This window comes from Myotis davidii, unplaced genomic scaffold, assembly GCF_000327345.1.
Source record: "Myotis davidii unplaced genomic scaffold, ASM32734v1 scaffold2091, whole genome shotgun sequence".
Classification (NCBI taxonomy): Eukaryota; Metazoa; Chordata; class Mammalia; order Chiroptera; family Vespertilionidae; genus Myotis; species Myotis davidii.
Window position 1 is genome coordinate 144,580 of NW_006282603.1, and position 8,957 is coordinate 153,536.

The following is an 8,957-nucleotide window of genomic DNA, read 5'->3' on the forward strand; positions in this document are numbered from 1 at the left end:
ACCGGGACCTGGACGCGGACACGACCGAGGAGATCGCGTGCTTCGTGGCCGAGTTCATCACCTCGCAGGCGGGGGACTGGATCCGGCAGAACGGAGGCTGGGTAATTTTATTTTTTTTAATATATTTTATTGATTTTTTGCAGAGAGGAAGGGAGAGGGAGAGAGAGTCAGAAACATCGATGGGAGAGAAACATCGATCAGCTGCCTCCTGCACGCCCCCCACTGGGGATGTGCCCGCAACCCAGGTCCATGCCCTTGACCGGAATCGAACCCGGGACCCTCCAGTCCGCAGGCCGACGCTCTATCCACTGAGCCACACCGGTTTCGGCTGTCCCGGCTGCTTTAAAGAATATATATATATGCACGCTTGGAGTTAGTAATTAGCTCAAAGGGCGTCTGCATCTTTTTGGGGGGATGGGAAGGGGGCACACCCCGTATATATGGATGGTGTTGGCTAGACCCTCTACCCATCCTCGGTAGCAGGGCGCGGCCCAGCCCGGGATCGGTGCCGCGCTAGGGTTGTCATGACAACGGACGCTCAGCCGCCAGGGAGCTGGTCGCAGACGCGGTTTCATTCACTGAGGAGGTTGCAAAGGGTGGGGTGTCCCTTTCCGCGAGTTCATGGCTCCCAAGTTGGTGTCTGCCCCCCGTCTTCTAGTCCAGCGGTTCTCAACCTTCCTCACGCCGCGACCCCTTTAATACGGCTCCTCATGGTGTGGGGACCCCCGATTTCATGGGGACAAATGGAACATCATGAAAGCACCGTGATTCATCACAGAAACGATCTGTAATTATAGATGTGTTTTCCGACGTTCTTAGGCGACCCCTGGGAAAGGGTCGTTTGACCCCCAAAGGGGTCGCGACCCACAGGTTGAGAACCGCTGGCCTAAGGGAACAATTCCTGGCTGTGAACGCTGGGTGAGCAGAGGAGGAAGGCACTGGATTCGAGAATTTCCCAGTGAGAATTCACTCTGTTGTCGCGGCCTCAAAAAACCGGGGCCCCGGGTGGGGCCGCGTTAGAAGTCAGGTCACGGGGCCTTTCATGGGGGGGGCGTCTCTGCTTCTTTTAAAAATATATTTCTTTATTGATTTCAGAGAGGAAGGGAGAGGGAGAGGGAAAGAAAGAAACATCCGTGATGAGAGAGAATCATGGATTGGCTGCCTCCTGCACGCCCCACACAGGGGATGGAGCCCACACCCCGGGCCTGTGCCCTTGACCGGAATCGAACCCGGGACCCTTCAGTCTGCAGGCCAATGCTCTATCCACTGAGCCACACCGGTCAGGGCCAGTCAAGGACGTTTTGAAACTTGGTGTGACCTTTGCAAGTTGCTGGAGGCCCCCCCCACCCCCTTCTACTGGCCTTTTCTTCCTGCGATTCTTCTAACTCAGCAGCCCTGGCCTCGGGCTGGGGCAGCGCGTCTTCCTGCGGCTGTGGGAAGCCAGAGGAAGGGGGGGGTGGGGGGAGGTCTCAGCTGTGGGTGTCGTTTTGGTTTCCAGCGAAGGCAGGCGTTCTCTGTGGCTCAGAGGCCCCCCTGCGAGCCTGGGCCGGCCCTGAGTCCCCAAAGCTTAGAGTATTGGTGGCAGAGAGAAGGGATCAATATTCTTTTTTAAAAAATATATATTTTATTGATTTTTTACAGAGAGGAAGGGAGAGGGATAGAGAGTTAGAAACATCGATGAGAGAGAAACATCCATCAGCTGCCTCCTGCACGCCCCCCACTGGGGATGTGCCCGCAACCCAGGTACATGCCCTTGACCAGAATCGAACCCGGGACCCTTCAGTCTGCTCTATCCACTGAGCCACACCGATCAGGGCAGAATCAATATTCTTTGAAAATGTGACCGCGTAGCCATGAATGGTGTGAGCTCCTGGAACTCCTGACCAGGGCAGGTGGGGAGCTGTCTGGGAGAATTTCTAGACGTGAACTGACCCCCCCCCCCCGGGAGGCCCAGGGGTCGGCGTGAGCCTCCACACACGGAAGGACACACGTGTGCCCGCACACGCAGGCTCGGCCGTCACGGAGCCCTCGGGCGGGTTCGGGCTCCCCACGTGCGTGGGTCTGAGACGGGAGGGCGTTTCAAGGCCGCCTCCACCTCGCTCCCAGCTGCCATGAGTCACCGTGCTGGGCATGGGGGACCCTGCTGCTCCGAGTCAGGCTGCCAGCCGGGCAAGGGGCAAGGGGCAAGGGCACCTTCTCTCCGGCCTGGACAGTCGAGCTCAAATGAATGAACTTGCCCTTGAATGACTCATTTCCGGGGACGGCACAGCCTGTGCCCGCGGGTCGTGGCCCCCAGGAAGAGGGGGTGGCACCTGCCGGGAAGTAGCCACCCGATTCCTTTCCGGGCTCCGGGGCGACCTGACAGGTTTAGTCACTTCTCTCAGCCTCGGGGCCGCTGCAGCGGGGGGGCTGGCAGCCACCTGCCTCCTCGGCCGGAGGAACCCCGTTACTCCTGTATCAGGAGCCCCCAGAACACTTTCCGCAAAGAGTTCTCAGTACTTGCTGCTGCTGGTGGTGGTGGCGGTGGTATTGCCTAACCTCCCTGAACAAATAGACTAAATCCCCAGTAATCACATGATCAGTTACAGTTGGCAGTTAACCGCCGTCTAAAACAGATGCCCTAAAAGGGGGGCGGGGACCAGTGAATCAGTAATGGAATTTGTGGCCCTGGCCGGTGTGGCTCAGTGGATAGAGCGTCAGCCTGCGGACTGGAGAGTCACGGGTTCGAGTCCGGTCAAGGGCACAGGCCCGGGTTGTGGGCTCCATCCCTAGGAGGGGGCGTGCAGGAGGCAGCCAATCCGTGATTCTCTCTCATCATGGATGTTTCTCTCTCTCCCTCTCCCTTCCTCTCTGAAATCAATAAAAATATATTTTTTAAAAAACAGATACGCTGTAAGTATGAAATATACATTGTTTTATTTTTATTTATTTATTTTGTGGATCCTCACCCGAGGATATTTTTCCATTGATTTTTAGAGTGAGTGGAAGGAGGGGGAGATACAGAGAGAGAGAGAGAGAGACATCCATGTGAGAGAGACATCGATGGGTGGCCTCCCACACGAGCCCCAACCAGGGCCGGGGATCGAGCTTGCAACCGAGGTCCGTGCCCTTGACCGGAATCGAACCCGGGACCCTGCAGTCCGTGGACTGATGCTCTATCCACTGAGCCACACCGGCCAGGGCCGGGACACACGTTAACGATTTGGTACACAAAACACTGTCGAATATTTCACTAATCATTTTCCTGTTAACCGTATTAAAATACTACTTTCGATAAATACATTTCAAAATTAGTTTCGCCTCTCTCTTTTTTTCCTTTTAACACGTGGCTACTGAGAACTTAGAATGACAGGACGTAGCTCCCTGCAGATCGCGCTGAGGTTGGACGGAATAAAACCAGTGAGGCCGTGACAGAATTTCCCAGGCATCCCGGAGGCACAGGAAAAACCCGGTCACTTCCAGACGTTTCACATGTACCCACAGGACTCAGGGAGGCGGCTTCTCCCCAAACCCTGAGCGAAATCATGGAGGAGGCTCTCCCTTTTCATACCTTTCCAGGTCTCTGTGTCGCCCAAACTTGGGAGGAGACTTCCGGACCTTTCGTGGGCTTTTTTTAAAAAAAAATAAAAGGCCCTGACCGGTGCGGCTCAGTGGATAGAGCGTCGGCCTGCGGACTGAGGGGTCCGGGGTTCGATTCCGGTCTAGGGCATGTGCCTCGGTTGCGGGCACATACCTAGTGGGGGGCGTGCAGGAGGCGGCTGATCGATGTTTCTCTCTCACCGATGTTTCTGACTCTCTGTCCCTCTCCCTTCCTCTCTGTAAAAGATCAATAAAATATATTAATAAAATAAAATAAAATAAAAATAAACAAAAGAAGCCCTGTGTGCTGGGATGGGGTGGGGAGTCGCGGGAGGAGGGGCAGTGCACCCAGTAACTGTCTTGCAGGGAGCTCTCGGCCTTGAGCGCAGCACCACTCAGATAACTGACAGGTGCCTGGCACGGGAGTAGCTAGAAGCGGCCGCAGAGCGGCTTGCGCGGTCGGATAAGTAGAGAAGGGGTCCGCGAGGCGACAGGCACACAGGCTCAGATGGCTAGCAGCCCCCCCAAAAGGTCTCACTTTCCCCATCAAGACCCCTGAGAAGATGAGCCCTTTGCATCGCCGAGATGGCACTTCCTGTGTTTTTCCTTCCAGCTCCCTCGTGCCCACCGATGGCGTCCTAACCCTGTGCCCTCTGTCCTCTCCTAGGAACGCGGCTTCGTGCAGAAGTTCGAGCCCCGGCCGGGCTGGCTGGCCTTCCTGGGGGCAGCGGGCCAGGTCCTACTGTGCGTCCTGAGGCAGCTCCCCTGACTGCGGGGACTCCGGGGAGGGTGGGGGACACCTGGACTCTGGCACGAGGTGTTGCCCACACCCACTTCTCCTTCTGCACAAACAACACTCATGGGGCAACCGGGCGGCTCCGGGGCCACGGACACCGTGCCCCCCTTTCCACAAATAAATCGAATGTACGTGTCTCTCTGCGGCGTCCGCGTCTTCCTGGGAGCCCGGCACAGGGCTGACGCGTCCATGGTCCCAGGGGCAGGTCTCGGGTGGGGGATGAGTAAGGGGACGGTGAGTCTGCAGGCCCAGGCGGGCAGGTTGCTGACGGGCGTGTCGCTGACCCTTCCCCGGGGCCCTGTCTTGGGTCTGCCCCGGGCCCCTGGGTGCTGAGTTTTGTCCGGGTGCCCTCCCCCAGCAGTCACTTCGAGGCCGGTCATTGGAGGTGATGGAGGCGGCAGCCGGACACTGGGCACACGAGGGGACGTTAGAACAAAGGGAGGTACGTGCCTTAGTGTCGGGCCCTTGGGAAACCGCCCAGGAAAACATTTCACAAATTTGCCCCGGCCTGTGTGGCTAAGTGGATAGAGCGTCGGCCTGCGGACTGAAGGGTCCCGGGTTCGATTCCGGTCAAGGGCATGTACCTGGATTGCAGGCTCCATCCCCAGTGGGGGGCGTGCAGGAGGCAGATGATCCATGATTCTCTCTCATCATGGATGTTTCTCTACCTTTCTGACATCAATAAAGAAATATATTTAAAAAAATTTTTTTCACAAATTAGAAAAATGTCTTTTGTTAGGCTGTGCTCTGATTTTTAAAAAAATATATTTTTATTGATGTCAAAGAGGAAGGGAGAGGGAGAGAGAGAGAAACATCTATGATGAGAGAGAATCACGGACCGGCCGCCTCCTGCGCGCCCCCCGCTGGGGATGGAGCCTGCAACCCGGGCCTGTGCCCTTGACCGGGAATCGAACCCTGACCTCCCGGTTCCTAGGTCAATGTTCAACCACCGAGCCATGCTGGCCGGGTGAGGTCAGCAAATTTGATTGTGACACGGGAGCACTGTACCTCGCTCTAGACCAGTGGTTCTCAACCCTCTGGCCCTTTAACACAGCTCCTCATGCTGTGGGGACCCCCAAACATAACATTACTTCCGTGGCTACGTCATCGCTGTCATGTTGCTACTGTGATGAATCGCCATGTAAATATCTGATATGCAGGATGGATTTTCATGGTGACACATTGAACATGAAAGCACAGTGATTCATCACAAAAACAATCTGTAATTATAGATGTGTTTTCCGATGGTCTGAGGCGACCCCCGTGAAAGGGTCGTTCGACCTCCAAAGGGGTCGCGACCCACAGGTTGAGAACCGCTGGTCTAGACCTTCCCACTCCCTCCTCCTCCTCACACCACACGGTCTCTACCCCCTTGGGGTTTGCATTGCATTTTCCTCTGGAGGAAACAGGCTTAAACACAGAAAGTCTCTGGTCGGCCCTGGCCGGTGTGGCTCAGTGGATAGAGCCTCGGCCTGCGGACTGAAGGGTCCCGGGTTCGATTCTGGTCAAGTGCACTTGCCTGGGTTGCAGGCTTGATCCCCAGTGGGGGGCGTGCAGGAGGCAGCCGATCTGTGATTCTCTCTCATCATGGATGTTTGTATCTCTCTTTCCCTCTCCCTTCCTCTCTGACATCAATAATAATAAAAAAAAAAGTCTGTGGTCCCAGGTCATGGGGCTGGTGGGCGGGTCACATGGACCCCCAGGCCCACGCTGGCCCCCAAGGCCTTGCTTCCTCCTGGTCAGCTGGTACCGCCTGACCCTCTGCCTCCCCCCCGCCCCCTCCCCTGGCAGGAGCGGGAGCTGCCAGGCAAGGTCAGCTGGGCGAGGCTGGTCTCTCCACCGACAGGGCGGGCCTTCCTGTGGCATCGTCTAACTTAAGACCAGTCGGTTGCCGCTGTTTGGCATCTGGAAACTTCTTCCACAGGGTGAGAGCTGCTACAGGGAAGGACTGCTTTGTATCATCCTGTACGGAAATGCATCCCTTTATTATTACTTTTTTAAATCTATTTTTATTGCCCTAGCTGGTGTGGCTCAGTGGATAGAGCGTTGGCCTGCAGACTGAAGGGTCCCGGGTTCGATTCCCAATCCAGGGCACAGGCCCGGGTTGTGGGCTCCATCCCCAGTGAGGGGCGCGCAGGAGGTAGCAGATCAATGATTCCCTCTCTTCATTGGTGTTTCTCCCTCTCCCTCTCTAACATCAAAAAAATATATATATTTTAAGTCTGTTTTTATTGATGTCGGGGGTGGGGGGGATGGAGAGAGAAACATCCATGATGAGAGAGAATCATGGACCGGCCGCCTCCTGCACGCCCCCCCATTGGGGATCGAACCCACAACCCAGGCCTGTGCCCTGACCGGGAATCGAACCCGGGACCTCCTGGTTCACAGGTCGATGCTCACCACTGGGCCACACCCGCCCGGCACACAGACCCTTCCTCTCTAAGCGGCAGCAGCCGGGGGGGCTCTTTCGGCCGGAAGATGCGATCGGGCGCCCCGCCTGAGGGTGGTGCCCGCTACATCAGGGCACAGGCCGGGTTTGGGGGCTCGGTCCCCCGTGGGGGGCGTGCGGGAGGCAGTCCGTCCAGGCTGGGCGGGTTTTCTCCGGTTCATCTGCCTCGTGACCGAAGGCAGAGATCTTCCCGGCAGCTGACGAGCCCAGGGCGGCGACGGGGAGCCAACTGAGACCCGGCGTTCCCCAAAACCGTTCTTGAGGTGAAGGTCGAGGTCTGGGCAACGTGGGAGCCTCCACACGGGAAGAGGGGGTGACCCTTGCAACACCATCGTGTAGGCAGCTCACGCCCACCGGCCTGGCTTCCCATTTCGCGGAGGACTGCATGTCGCACACCCTCCCCGCCCGCCTGTCTGCCTGTCTCAGCGGTTCTCACCCTGGGGGTCGCGGCCCCTTCGGCCGGCGGTTCTCAGCCTGGGGGTCGCACGCCCCTTTCACAGGGGTCGCCTGAGACCATCGGGAAACACATCTCTCATTACAGATCGTGTTTGTGATCGATCACGATGCCTTCATGATGTTCCGTTTGTCACCATGAAATGGGGGGTCACCACAACACGGGGAACTGTATTCAAGGGTCGGGGCGTGACCGGAACCGGTGTGGCTCAGTGGATAGAGCGTCGGTCAAGGGCATGTACCTGGGTGGCGGGCACATCCCCAGTGGGGAGTATGCCGGAGGCAGCTGATCGATGTTTCTCTCTCATCGATGTTTCTAACTCTCTATCCCTCTCTCTTCCTCTCTGTGAAAAATCAATAAAATATATTTAAAATAAAAAATAAAGGGTCGCGGCGTGAGGAAGGTTGAGAACCGCTGGCCTGTCTGGTCTTCCCTTCCCCTGCCCCCCACACACCCTGGTCTGGCATCGGTACCAGAACATTCTGCCCTCCTGTTGGGGTGACCAGCTGCCCTTAGGCCCACCCCCAGTATCTGTGTATCAGACCTGGTCCCTCGTGGTCCCTCCCTGTCCGGCATCGGGGGTTCCCTCCCTGCCCATCAGCCCCCCCAGACGCAGGCTCGCTGTCGGGGCTCCCACCTCAGTCAGCGAGGTTTGGGGGGGTGGGTGGTCGGTAGCCAACTGGAATGGCCGGGAGACCGGTTATAGGAGCCTGCTGTGGCCTGTGGGTGGTAAAGACTTCTTTTTTTTTTTAATATATTTTATTGATTTTTTACAGAGAGGAATGGAGAGGGAGAGAGAGTTAGAAACATCGATGAGAGAGAAACATGGATCAGCCGCCTCCTGCACACCCCCCACTGGGGATGTGCCCGCAACCCAGGTCCATGCCTTTGACCGGAATCGAACCCGGGACCCTTCAGTCCGAGGGCCAACGCTCTATCCACTGAGCCACACTGGCTAGGGCTACCCCGATACTTTCAATTCCTGTACACCGCCACAGGGCTCACTCCAAACTTCCTCTTTCCTTATTTGTCACTTTTTTTTTTTTTCCCAAAAGGGAGAGACCTGACTCTCATTACCCACAGTATATGTACTACAGTGGGGCCTTGACTTACGAGTTTAATTCGTTCTGAGACCGAGCTGGTTAAGGAGCTCGTTAACTCAAATTACTCTGTCAACCGGATGCAAAAAATCCCCAGAGAGACAGTTGGTATCTCAGAAAACTCGTTAGTCGGGACACTCGTAAGTCGAGGCCCCCCTGTACTTACTTGTCTCTCTCTGTCGGCTGCTAATTTAAACCCTCTGAAAAACAAACGTTCGAACCAGAGTGCAATGCGGGGCGTCCCCCAGGAAGCGTATCCACACGTGAACAGCCGATGACTCCATTTCCACTCCTGTTCGGGTTTAGCGGATTTGAAATAACGGGGGAAGCCAGACAGTTTTGAACACAGAAAATCTAGCCACTAGACTTTTCTATGGCGATACGGAAAAGATAAAGTTTACAGCCTGGCCTGCGTGGCCCAGGGGTTGAGCGTCGACCTAGGAACCAGGAGGTCACGGGTTCAATTCCCCGTAAAGGGCACAGGCCCCGGTTGCGGGCTCCATCCCCAGTGGGGGGCGTGCAGGAGGCAGCCGGTCCGTGATTCTCTCTCATCATGGATGATTCTATCTCCCTCTCCTT

At 56.4% G+C, this 8,957-nt stretch overlaps 1 protein-coding gene across 3 annotated transcripts in view; it reads left to right on the forward strand.

The window, feature by feature from the left end:
* The window catches only part of MTHFS (5,10-methenyltetrahydrofolate synthetase (5-formyltetrahydrofolate cyclo-ligase)), an 88,478-nt gene that overhangs the window by 34,979 nt on the left and 44,542 nt on the right, over positions 1 to 8,957 (forward strand). Inside the window, exon 2 of one of the 3 annotated variants that reach the window (XR_001512983.1) lies at positions 4,247 to 4,514. The exons of the other annotated variants lie outside the window; for them this stretch is intronic. The gene's annotated coding sequence lies outside the window, so the exon portion shown is untranslated. Of the gene's footprint in view, positions 1 to 4,246; positions 4,515 to 8,957 lie in introns of those variants that run through there. 3 annotated transcript variants of the gene reach the window in all.